Source organism: Equus przewalskii, chromosome 1 (genome assembly GCF_037783145.1).
Source record: "Equus przewalskii isolate Varuska chromosome 1, EquPr2, whole genome shotgun sequence".
Taxonomy (NCBI): domain Eukaryota; kingdom Metazoa; phylum Chordata; class Mammalia; order Perissodactyla; family Equidae; genus Equus; species Equus przewalskii.
The window spans coordinates 2,349,852-2,362,923 of NC_091831.1; the positions used below are offsets into that span (position 1 = coordinate 2,349,852).

Below are 13,072 nucleotides of genomic sequence, written 5' to 3' on the forward strand. Positions count from 1 at the left end.
AGAGCTGTGACAGGCCCGGCTGAGAGCTGTTTCTTGGACTTCTGCAGACCGTTCAACTGCCTCCAAGGGGCTGCAGGAGCAGGTGGAAATTGTTCACTCAAAGTTCAGGGTTCTGAGTCACTAAGTCAGACCCTGCTCTGTGGGACCCAAAACGATCTGGAATGGGCAGTTTTCCACCTCCTAAAGCGGCTGCAGTGCCGTAACCGCCGGAGAGCCAAAAATAGTCAAATTAGGAAGAACATTTCCTTTTAATTGAGGCTTTTTCGTGCCCGGACTCTTAAAATCTGTTCTCCGGACAGTTGGCGTGCTCTTGTCCTTAGACAGGGCCTCATTGGCCTTCCTCTGCGGATCAAACACCACAGTCCTTTTGATCTGAAACGGAAAATGCTGGAAGATTCTTGGGGTCAATCTCCAAGTTGATCCCCAGTCAAGTAATTTCAAGGCCACGGGTCACAGACTGGAGGAGAACTACCGTTTTGACTCAGTGATGTAGAGACAGCGGTACACTTTCCGGAAGCAGAATCATCGGACAGCTTGACTCCTGGTGAGAACTGACTCGAAAGGGGGGTGGCCAGCCTCCCCGTTAGTTTGATGTGAAGACTTCTTAACATTAATCTTTGGTGAGGAAGAAGCAAATTGTTCAAAGGGAAATAGGACTTGGCTACGATGGCATTCCCGTTGCACCTTTCTCCTTCAATCTGCGCGCTCTCTAGGCAACAGCAGACCCCTGCTTTTGGGCTGGGATGGAAGTCTCACTGTCCGGCAGAAGGGGACCAGGAGCCATCCTCGCCGCTGAGGCCCCTGCTGCAACCCTGCAGCCTGCTTCAAAGGGCTGTCCACATGAGTGCCTTCCCAGACCCAAGGGCAGCCTGGCACCATCCACAGGGGAGTGGAAGGCCAGCGAGCTCTTCTAAGCCGGTGTGTGGACATGCTGGAGCATTCCAGGCCTCCCTGGCTTTTAGCAGTTAACCTCAGGTGGGCCCCTCTAAAGCACATCCTCTGTGTGTGTGGTATCATAACCGTCCTCCCACCCCATCAAAATCTTGCCTGGAATGTGCCTGGAAGGGAGAATCCTGAAAAATGCTTGGGAGGTTTCTGGTCAACTGCACGCTCTGTCCATAAAAATCAGCTGTCTCACTTACGTGTCTTCGGAAACCCACTGGCACAGCTCAGCTGCACGACAGCTAAACAGAAACCTGCTGAATGCTGGCTCTCTAAATGCAATTGAGCTTTGTCCCCTTGCGAGCAGCTTCAGTTCTAATGTGGTTAGTGCTGCCCCTTTCTGCCAGCCGTCAATTACATGCTTGCTAAGACCCGATCTGCTAAACCATGCCGTCCTTCATCAGCATAAAGGTTGCCAATGCTCCTGTTTATGACAACAGAACGCTCAGCGGCTCTTGTCACATCTGTGCTATGTTAAGTAGATTAAAACAAGCCCTCCGCCCTGTTAGCACCATTTAGAAGTAGGAAAGAGCCTGTCGTTTTGCAAATCTGCCCATTTTCTGCACAAGTGTTTGACATGGATTTAGAGAATCATTAACGGGATGAGATCAATATGAAGAGGGACTCAAGAAGCAGGACTTGTCTGTGGGCTGAACTGTCCATGGACTTATAAGAGATCAGCAAACACTACGCACGATCCTGGGAGCTTTGAAGAGTTCGCACAGGGAGAGGGGAGAGTGGTGAAGACATCAGTCTGGAAGTGGCGTCTGAATCTGCGTCAATTTCCAGGGTGAATAAATGATGAAAACATGATAGGATCTGATAGGAAATGAATTAGCTAACAGGGATGACTCAGGGCAGAAGGACATAGTGGTAGAAGTACAGGGGACGGACAAGGGGACTTCTGAGGAGTAAATTCCCACTAGTCTAGAGTCACCGCTCACTGGCTCCTTCTGCAGAATCACGCCCACTCTGCCACTCTCCCCACATCTCAGGTCCTTCCCAAGGCCTCAGGCCGACACTCACCTCAAGTCAACCTCATTCCCATACTTGTCTATCATCTGGGTAGACATGCTTAGCTTTGCTGTAAGGAGATCGCTTCTTTACTTTTTTTTATTTTCAGGAAAAATCAAACATTTACGATCAGTTCCTAATCATAGTAGGTAAAGCATTTAAGTCATCACTGGGACGTCTTTCAAGCCGGGACCTCACGGACATGCTGTGGATGTAGACTGAACGAAAATGCCCTCAGAGCTGGTGAGCCAGTGTGTTAGACAGGCTTCTCCGGAGAAACAGAGCCAATAGGATATGCACGTGTAAAGAGATCTGTTATAAGGATCTGGGTCATGCATTTAGGGAGGCTGGCGAGTCCCAAGAAGTGCAGATCGTGTCGACAAGCTGGAGACCCAGGAGAGCAGGTGGCAGGTAGTGCAGTTCCAATCAAAGGCTGGCAGCCTCAAGACCCGGGAAGGCTAAATGTGGGGAAAAAAACCAACACCCTAGCTTGAAGGCAGTCAGGCAGGAAGAATTCTCTCTTACTCGAGGGAGGGTCAGCCTTTTTGTTCAAGTCAGGCCCTCAACCCATTGGATGAGGCCCACCCACATTAGCGAGGGTCATCTGCTGTGCTCGGTCTACTGATCTCATCCAGAGACACCTAGAATGATGTCTCACCAAATACCTGGGCATCCCGTGGCCTAGTCGAGTTGACACACAAAATTAACCATGGCACACCCAGTGAACACCAAGACTCACTTCCACAATGTGTTACTAGGGTTTGTCGCCTGAGCCTCCCAAACGAACCCTCAGCTTTCTCATTCACTGACTCCGGTCTCCCCTCCCTCTTGTCCTTACCCTCAGTTGATGGTGATTACCTGTCTTCCCAGCACCGCCTTCAGCACCACGGGCTTCCCCTCCTCTGCACTGCTCTGTGATGCTCTCCACTCCCTCCCCGGCAGTTGACCTGCCATCTCTCCTTGCACGTGCCTTTGCCTTGTTCCCAGCTGGCTGACCGAGCTCTCTAGGGCAGAGTCTGGGTCTGATTCATCTCAGCGCTCAGGACTGGGTCTGAAACGGGCACAAAGCCTGACCAACAACCATTGATCCCACCCCTTCCTGCTCTGCTCCTTCTCTGTTGTACTAAACGGTTAGCCACCAAGCAGTTCCTCTTGGTTCCAGGAAACAGGGCCTCCTTTGCACTTAAATGGCCAGCAGTGCAGGGAGAACCCACGAGCCAGAGCTTACTGTGCTCTGAGGAGTGGGATGAATGGTCTGCTTTTTTGGAATCCCATTTTGCTCCTCCTTATCCTTCCATGTGCAGCCCCTGTTGCTGCTGCATCTCTTCAGCTTGCGGAATCCTCTCTGAAGCTGGGTTTGCAAGCCTTGCTGCCCGGCCTTATCCTGACGTTGGGTCCACTCCTCAGGCAACACCTGTGCCCAGGGGGGCCCAGGGTCACTCACTGGCCTTCTAGACTCTCTTCCCATGGAACGTGGTCTTTCTGAGAGAGAGTCTTCAGACCCTAGTCCACACTGACCAGATTCTCAGTCCACAGACAGAGCAGCATTTTAGGCAGAGCGTCCTCCAATGCAGCACAGGAAACGGAAGAAACTCTATGTCAGAGTTACTGTTTACGGTGGGAATTAGAGTTTTCCTTAAGCTAGACTCCATCAATTTACTGTTAGTTTAGGCTGTTAAAGTGCGGAAGTATGATTTAGAGGCCAGGTTAAGATGCTTCTCCAAAGGGCTTTGCTGAGGGACTGTCAGTGCTGGCGTGATGGATGCTTCTTGCACCTCTTCCCGTTTCACCCGCAAGCCTGTTGCAATGTGAGATGAATGATTAAGGTAACATATTCTGTATGACGACTTTTTGTTTGGTTGCATTTTTCTTGCAAATGGAACAGACAGGGCAATGGCGTGTGTGCCAGTCCCCCACCAAGGTGGAGAAAACCTGAGCTCACCGTAGAGGAGGGTGCGTCAGAAACAGTGTTGTGCCCAGCGAGCCTTCCTTCGAAAAGAGCCGAGAAAGGGTGGAGGCTTCTGTCTGCCTTTTAGAGCGAAGGCAGTGATTACTTCCTTCTCTTGATGTGGGGTGCAGGCAAGATGAACAATCACCAGCATAGTGTGCAGGTGGTCGCTAGCATGAGGCATCCTTAGGGGCGAAGATGCCATAAGGTAGAGATGAGGGTGGTGAGGAGGCCGTGGCATCAAAGTGGGGAGCCTTGTGGGCACAGGACCCTGGTCTTATGCCTGGACAACTGAGGTGCACATTCTGCTATTTCTGCTGAGGCTTCCAGAACTGCCTGGACGTTAGCTTCCCACTGAGCAAACTGCTGAAGTCGGGTCAGCAGTCACAAAGCCATTGCCTGGAGAAGGCTCACCATCCAGGGGGAGTCACCCAAGCAGGAGAGGCCCCAGTGGTGCCCGCTCCCTGTCTGGGGACCAGGAGTAACAGAGCAGGAGTGCCGACTGGGTGGCACCATAGCATGTGCTTGAGAGAACGGACAAGTCTGCCGTGGACCGGCAGTGCTCCCCAGGCGACCTGCTTCTGCTCTCCATGCCTCCACCTTCCTCGCTGTAAAGTGGGGCTCACAACGGTATCTAGCATGTGGGTTACGGAAGGATTATAGGAGTTGAAGCCTGAGAAATGCTTCGTGAGTGAGCTCTTAGGATTACCTATTATTCTTCACTTGCCACACGTGATCCTAACAGAATGCTCTCCTTTAAGCAACAGGGGTCATGACTTGTGAATTTAGAGCCCACCTGGAGCTTTAGGATTAAAATTTTCCTAGGAAAATCAGGACAAATAAATAATCAAGAAATGGGCAGAGAGTGAGAAGAGAGTGGGCCCAGAAAGGTGAGCTGGCATTTATCGAGCCTCTTACTGTGAGTTTGGCAGAAACATTCTTTAATTTAATTTATCCTATAGGACATTCTGCACAATATTATTGAATATTTTATATGTGGAAATTGCAACTGCATCTCTATGTTCTTAATTTCAGCTCCATCTCTTGGCTAGCTTTCAGAGATTTTAAACGTGTTTATTCAAAATATAAGTACAAAATGTGAATCAACATAGCTAGTCCATCTTTACCATCCAGCTCTGACACTTCCGCCCATCTTCTCGACTCTGAGCTTAGCATGTTCTCTGGTGGAACGTTGATCCCAGGGCATGGAACAGAGTTGCAAAAATGAAAAAAAAAAGGTAGAATATGCTGCTAGGTTTTTCCTAATTATGCAACACACTTGACAAATTTATGAAACTTAAAAAATAATAATTTTCATGGCAAAATCATCCAAGGAAGCAAAAGATTTGCGAATACATGGCAAGTCTACATCCAGAAACAAAGGATCAGGGGTTCAATGAGCAGACATCCCGCTAAAGCTTGACTCGGGGTCAAGAACCTGTAAGACAAATTCTTGCCCAGAGAGCTGCAAGGACATTCAAGCCCCAGAGATCCCGGGGCCTCATTAGCAGGGCGTTCTCTGAAAACGGCATTTCTGCTTCCACACTTACCTCCCTCCCTATTGCAGAGGCTAAGATAATCTCACCTGCAAGGTCGCACATTGCTGGGACCCAAGCTGATGTCCTTTAAATGTCAGCTACTAATGAGCTTGCGGGCATGCCTATCTCTCGAAGGCTTCCGGTCCCAAGGAGAAAGTTTCCTCCTCTCTGCAGTCAGTGGATGTCCCACAATTCCATCCTGAAGGTCTTCCCAGGGCAGCCTTCCCCAAGCTATTGTCCAGGGAGAACTAACGGCATTAAGATAACAGAACTTTTCTTAAATGTGAACATTGGTTTAAGATGAATTCACTGTGCTGATGACCTAGGTTGTGACAAATCGGTCCTCCGTCCCCTCTCTGGGCTGTGCGGGTCATCTCTTTTGTGCTGTCAGTTTGTTGGATTATTTTGGAAGATAAAGATAAGCAGCCTCTAATAAATTAGATCATGCTTGTTTTTGAAGCGTTTCTCTTTAAGTAGACTCTCTGTAGCCTCTTTAATATCACTAAAATGTTGCTTACATCTTAACTATGTCTATTGTAGTGGCAGGACACAGACGGCGTGAATCCGCAGGAATGGAGGATTTGCAGCCAAATAGTGTCTGCAGGGTAACATGTATTCATGAGAGCGTATCTCCCCCAAAATAGTACAGCAAGATGCCAGAACCCATCTAAATGGGTTGAGAACTTGAAGAGAAGGTCAACAGGCAGAATTCAAGTCTATTGATGGGCGTAATTTAATTTTAATTCTTTTGAGGGAAAATTTTGTCAAATACCTTTTAGGTCACAAACTATGGTTAAATGATACCAATAGAGAGATTTAAAATCTTGATTTCAAAAACCTCAGCCTGGAATTTATCAATTCAGTTTATCTATAACTTGGAACAAGTGTCAAATGACTAGTTCTGAGGTCGCCAGCTTCCTCCCCATTCCGTACAGAGACTGAGCCACCATGGACTACAGCTTCAGGCTGAGACCCAGGGCAATTATGGCTCTGGTCAGACCTCACTGCTGAGCTTGCAAAGATTGCCAGGTGGGGGCGACTTCGTAGGCAGGATGCTGGCGCCGGCAACGTGGACTGTTTGATGAATCTGCATCATGATTGTCTTCCTTGAAAACTTCTTTGTACCTGGAACCCTGAGTGTGGTGTACATGCAGAGGTGGCTTGTTAGTGACGTTCACTGGGGAACACTTTGAGAATCAGACTAGTTTCTGCCTACCAAGTTTCTCTGAATGAATAGTGAAGAACGCAACTATTGTGAATACAAGGGTGAAATTTGTCCCCTTATTCCTTTGAACGTTACCTTTTTTTATGTTTAAAATATTAAACAGTAAGAACTGAGCTAGACTAGGCCAGTGTGAGATTTATAGTTGCATTAGGTACAAGCTGTCAGGGTTCTTTGAGGTTAAATGGTTATCACGTGGCTTAGTGTGTGTCATCACATGGCTTAGTGTGGGTGGACATATGCCTTTTTGTCTGTCCAGCAGTGGGCTTTCTGTCACTTGCTACCATATGTGTCCTCAGCATGGACTCTGCCTGGCTCAGGTTCTCAAATTGGTGACATGAATCCACCTAAATTGGCATTAACACTATAAAGTATATTGAGACACGGATTATGGAGACTTTTCTGGGGTAAGGCTGAGAGTTGGAAGGTGCCAGGACTTCAGGGAAAGTAGATGTTACATGGATTGGGAAAGCTCCAAACCAAAATGGGCCTTATTGAGCTGTTTTGTACTAAGACTGGTTTTGAGGCTCCTGAGTGAACCCTGGATAACATGGAAGTTCATCCACCCATCCATCCATCTACCCACTCATCCACCCAGCCACCCACACATCAATTCATGATCCATCCATCTACCCACCCATCCACCCATCCATCCAGCCATCCACCCGTCCATTCAGCATCCATCCATCTACCCAGTCATCCACCTATCCATCCAACCACCCACTCATCCATTCATCATCCATCCATCCACCCGCCCACCCACCCATCCACCCATCCATCCAGCCATCCAGCCATCCATTCATCCATCCACCCAATCACTCACCCATCCATCCACCATCCATCAATCCATCCATTCATTAAATTCACCTATTTCAACATATATTTTAGCTCCTCCACTGGCCAGACCCTGTACCGCATGCAAAGGCTAAAACAGCGAATGAGAGATAATACAGTTCTTGCTCTCCAGAGCTTACAATGTGGTGACATACATTATGATAGGCTGACTAATGCCCTACCAATATGTCCATGTCCTAATCCCCAGAACCTGTGAATGTCACCTCACATGGTAAAGGGGACTTTCCAGATGTGATTAAGTCAAGGATCTTGAGTTGGGGAGATTATCCCGGATTACCTGCGTGGGCCCAGTGTCACTACAAGGGTCTTTATAGGAAGACTGGAGGGTCAGAGTCAGAGAAGGTGATGAGGTGGGAGGTCAGAAGGAGATTTAAAGATGCCACGTGGCTTTGAAAATGGAGGGCGGCGCCATAAGCCGAGGAACACAGGCGCCCCTGTAAGCTGGAAAAGGCATGGAAACGATTCTTCCCTTGAAGCCTCCAGACAGAATGCAGCCCTGCCCACACGTTGACTTCAGCCCCGCGGCCTGACTGTGGACTTCTGACCTTCAGAACTCTAAGGCGGTGCATTTGTAGTGGGTTAGGCCACTGAGCTCACGGTGATTTGTTGCAGCAGCCACAGGAAATGATCCACACAGACAGTGAAACCAGAGGGTGACGCGGGCTGTGATGGGGCAAAGGTTCCTTCAGGACCTCGTGGAGGGATGCTGTCCCTCAGCCAGCACAGAGGAGGCATCAGGGAAGACTGGCAGAAGGAAGTAATAACCGAGCTGAGATTTTAGAGATGGGTGACAGGTGAGGCCAGAAGTTCGCAGGCACAGGGAGAAGTGAGCTTAAAGGCCCGGAAGTCAGAGCAGCCCCAGGTCCTGAGGAGAGAGCAAGAACCTGAAGAGGGTGAGAGGGTGTGGGAGAGGGGAGGTCAAGGCCTGAGGCTGCAGGGATGGGCAGGGACAGGTGGCAGAGCCTGGAGAGGAGCTCTGATGGAGTTTGCACGCTGGACAGGAGCCACTCAAGGTTCGCGTCTGTATTTCAAAGGATCACTTTGGCTTCAGAAACCAGGAGAACTGGATTAGAAATACTCTAAGGACCTACATGACCCTACAGAAGTGGCCCTGAATTAGCCACCTGCAGGCCTTCACTCTGATACCACAGATTCTGCAGTCATCTCACAGCAAGAAAGAAGACAGCCGAGGTGGCAGTCCCACAGTATAACAGACTGTCAGTTCCTTACTTCTGTCATTGACACACTGAAATCAACTTCTACATGCAGCATGGAGCTGTCTGCTCTCCACTTCAAAGCAGTGAATGCGCATTGTGAAAAAACCACACAACCCAGAAATATTCCTCTGCGCTTCTCTGACCCTTTCCAGTAGGCCGGGGTCACAGCTCCTACTGTGCTCTCACCCACCTCGGCCCCCGTTCTTCAGAAAGCTACAGCTTAAAAGGGGGGTTTTGGCTAAACATGCTGGGGCACACCAGGCTTGGGCCCCATTCTCCTCCTGGAGGTGGGTCCTGAGGACTCCTCCCAGCGGTGAATTCCAGTAGTGAGGAAGATCAGGAAGCTCAGCCTCAGGCCTGGGGTGGAGCCACAGGGATATTCAGATGGAGAGAAAGGAAAAGCTGCTCCCCTGCAGCTGCGGCTCTCAGAGACTACAAAGCAGCTTCCAGCGAATTCCATACAAAGACAGAGGGGTGCTGGAGGCCATCCCGCTGCTTGGTGGCCCCCTGGGAATGATAGGGCTGGTTGCTGCCACAGCAGGACAGTCCCTGACTCAGTCCTCATTTCACGTGTCCCCAAATGAAATAGGCCAAATGGCCAAGTTTGGCAATCCTTATGCAGATGCAGAGCAGAGTGGCTGAGAGTGGGCATGTGTGCACACAGGAAGACTTTCTACACGCACGCAGGAGGTTCACGAAGTGCCCAGAGTAACCCCCGGAGAACATCAAAGTGGAGAGGACCCAGTGACAAAGTCAAATCCATGCTTTGCCCTGATGAGTTCACACAAGCGGCAGCATTTGAAAGTGACTGAGATGGAATCCACAGAATATTTCAATGTCTGGAGCTGTTTGGCTTGCAGACCTGACTCTAATACTCGGGCACGGGCAGGCCGAGAGGCAGCAGACCTTGCTGAGAGGTGAGAGTCCTCTCTGTGGGACCATGACACGGATCTCCAGCGCCATTGCTGCCAACTGTCAGAGTTCCGTGCTCAGCAAGCTATCCCAAGCACGGTGACTGAGTTTGCAAGGAGTGTCATTCCCTTCCATACTCTCCGTTTTATATCACTCAATGCACTTATGAACAACACTGATTCAAGCAGACTTATTGTCTATAATTTGCTGGCATGTTGCTTTACGGAGGACAGAAATTCCATCGGGGCTGGGATCTCGGCCTCCAAAAAGTGAACTCGGAGCAAGAATGGGCAGTTTGCAGCGAGGGCTGTCACTGGTGAGATCACAAAACTTGCTTCTTAGTGGGTATCCTGGGATTGAAAGATTCTTACATTTCTTCAGATCATCTTAAAGGGTATGCATGCCTATAAATGCCATTGTCTCAAACCTTTGGACAGCAATTTCCATGTTTCTGTTCATTGTGGCAAGTGATCTGCAAGATATAAGGCACGGTTATCCTTGGAGGGGTGTTAATGGCCTCATTTTGCCTCATGAAAACAGCTCAATGAAATAGATGTGTTACAGGCACAAGGGCTGAAGCGAGGAATAGAAGGGCAGAACGGGTGGTGGTCTGATGTTTTAAAAACATGGCTTGAAGTACACGTCGATGGATCCTGTCACTTATTTCATATAATTTATTAGGATGCAAGAAGATCAACAAAGTTGGTAATCATTATTTATGAAGCCTTACTCACATAAAGCTGAATCAGCAAACACAGTTGAGTTGATAGCCCCTGAGTCCCCAGTGCACAGCTGAATATCCTGCTTGAAAGAGCAACCCAGATAATAATGCGTTGCACTGACATGGCTTTGGGCACATTCTTTCTTTACCTGGGAAGCTCTACCTAATGGTAAGAATTTGGAAATATGAGTTGGTAGATGATCTCTAAGTTCCTCTAATTTGGACACCTAGCCAATGCTTTAACAGGTTAATAGCTGTCTTTGCAGCTTTCAGAAGAATTGAATGCCTGCGTCCCTGAGCGAGGGCACTTGGGCATTAGAATAAGCTCAGAGTTTCCATAGCTGTGCATTCTGTTATCTTAGCAACACGAGCAATTCACTTCCCAATCTACTGGCACCACATTCCTCAGGGTACTTTGGGGATGGTAGGCGATTTAATATAGGACACAAAACACTGACACCTTAAGTCTGCTCAGAGTATTAGAATTAATGGAGAGCTTGCACATCTGTCTCCTGATTCCATTTGCGCCCCATGGATGCCAGCCACCGAGATCATCATTCCCAGGAATCGGAGTTTCAGTCACTTACTCAATGCCGGAGCCCAGGTGGGAGGCCATGGTCCTGAGAACACAGATGACACCTCCTGCAACTAGTCATCACTGGAGAACAGATTCTGAGTGTAAAGGCCAGAGGAGGCGAGAACAAGCAAGTGGTCAGAAGTCCAGGTGGGTAGAAAGGAGCCAGGATTAAAACAGACCACAATGAAGCCGTGAGTCCAGGCTGGCTGTTAGAGGGATCTCACAAGGCTCTGGAGCCTGCCGATGGGACGAGGAAGCAAGCACATCAGCTGGGAGGGGGAACCAAGTGCGTCATTCTGTGTGCCTGAGAACGTGCAAGCACTGCCCACATGAGCTCGTTTCCCGGACAAGAGGCAGCTCAGGGCCAGGCAGCTGGACCCACATCAACAAGAGTTTCCTTGTGTCAGAGCCTGCTCTGGGCACACTGCCTCTCTGCTCTCCCCCCTGCTAAGCTGAATCTACTGTGTCGGGAATGCATCCAGAAGGCCAGTGGCCCAGGAGGCGACCACTGCAATGAGCAATCGGTCGTCAAGGTTACTTGGCAGTCAGAGGTGCAGGTCTGGAGGGACTGATGCTGCAGAGGGCCCTCCCCAGGAGGGAGGCCTCATCTCCACTGCACATGGCGGGCAACCGCGCCACAGAGACCCCAGAGAACCCAGGAGGCATTGGTTCCCACCACACATGCTCTCCGATGAAGCTGGAGCAAATCCAGGCTATGCAATGGTTCAATTCATGTGACCATGTTGAGGCCACTATGAGGAATAATAAGCCACTGTTGGAGCAAATATCCTATTTTCCAGACTTCCAAGTATGTGCCAGAAATTAATCACATGGGAATTAACATCATCCATTCAATGACTGTTCTCCCAAGCAGCCCCTAGAGATGTAGGGTACAAATCTGCTAACTGACTGCTTAGAGTTTGGACTAAGGTTTGGTTCGAAGAAGATGCAATGGTGCATTATCCTAGGCAAGCTAAGTCTCAGATCCACAAACAAAAAAAGAAAAGCCTCTGCAGCTTCCGTTGGCGATACAAGGACAGTGCAACCAGGCTGACTGTGCCACAAATAATTCCATTCATTGATTGATGATGAGCTGCAGGCTCCAGCACCCAGGCTCCCTTAGAAGTGGGTGAGCGAGTTGTCCATGTGTGAAGGTCGCATGGCTGTTTGTAAGTGTGAGTTGGGTGGTCCATGTTCGAGATGCAGCAGGAGATGTGATACAAATAAGAACCAGGCCTGTGCAGGGGCTGTATTCCTATCTGGATGGCTTTTGTTGGGGGGTCCTTCCAAATGCCCTGGGGGTGTGATGCAATTTTAGTATAATTAAAACGTGAATCACTCAAATTACATGATTAATTACATTCACCTTCAATCACAATTTCTAATTGATCCCAGTCTGCCAGCTCTGCACCTGGAGATCTTGGTGACACCAGGAGCCATGAGCAGGTGGCCCAGCCCCACTGCCTCCTCGCTCACATTCAGCAGTCAATTAGGAAAATGTTTTTGGCAGGCTGCCGTGAGTCCACTGGCCCTGCACCCATGTCCACAGCACACAGCATGTGCGGGGCTGTGCTGAGTGCTGATAAGTCGAAGACGCAGTGGTAAAACGACAAGCTGGAAGACCAGCAGGTTGTCTGGCTCTGAGCCCCTGAGAGTCCGAGAAGAGCTGTGTGGAGTCAAAGGAGCAAAGAACCCTGGCAGTTTTGGGCAATTGGACTCAGACTCAGCGCACACTGGATGTCTACACCTGCTAGATCCAGCTTCTCCAAAGTGAGCGCTGCATCTCATGCTAGAGCTCAGGAGAATGAGAATAAGAGACTGAAGATGTTATGGGCTTGCCAGAGCCACAGGAAACTGCAATTGTGTGTGGCCTCCCAGCTTCTGGAGCAATCTCAAACCCCTGACAGGATTCCTCAGATGTTCTACCAAACTAATGCTGGAAGTCACTTTAGCTAATGAGAAACTGGTGGATGAACCATGTAAAAGATAGGGCAATGTTGGGGTCGGCCCAGGGGTGTAGTGATTAAGTTCGTGTGCTCCGCTTCAGCAGCCTGGAGTTTGCAGATTTGGATCCCGGGCTCAGACCTACATACTGCACATCAAGCCATGCTGTGGCAGTGTCCCGC

General features: G+C 49.4%; 1 long non-coding RNA gene across 1 annotated transcript; it reads right to left on the bottom strand.

Moving 5' to 3' along the window:
- Nucleotides 1-6,151: 6,151 nt before the first annotated feature.
- Nucleotides 6,152-11,229, bottom strand: LOC139073833 (uncharacterized). Its single transcript, XR_011522914.1, has 2 exons — nt 10,957-11,229; nt 6,152-10,120 (listed from the first exon to the last, which is right to left on the bottom strand). It is a non-coding gene; the product is annotated as an uncharacterized lncRNA (long non-coding RNA).
- Nucleotides 11,230-13,072: the final 1,843 nt, after the last annotated feature.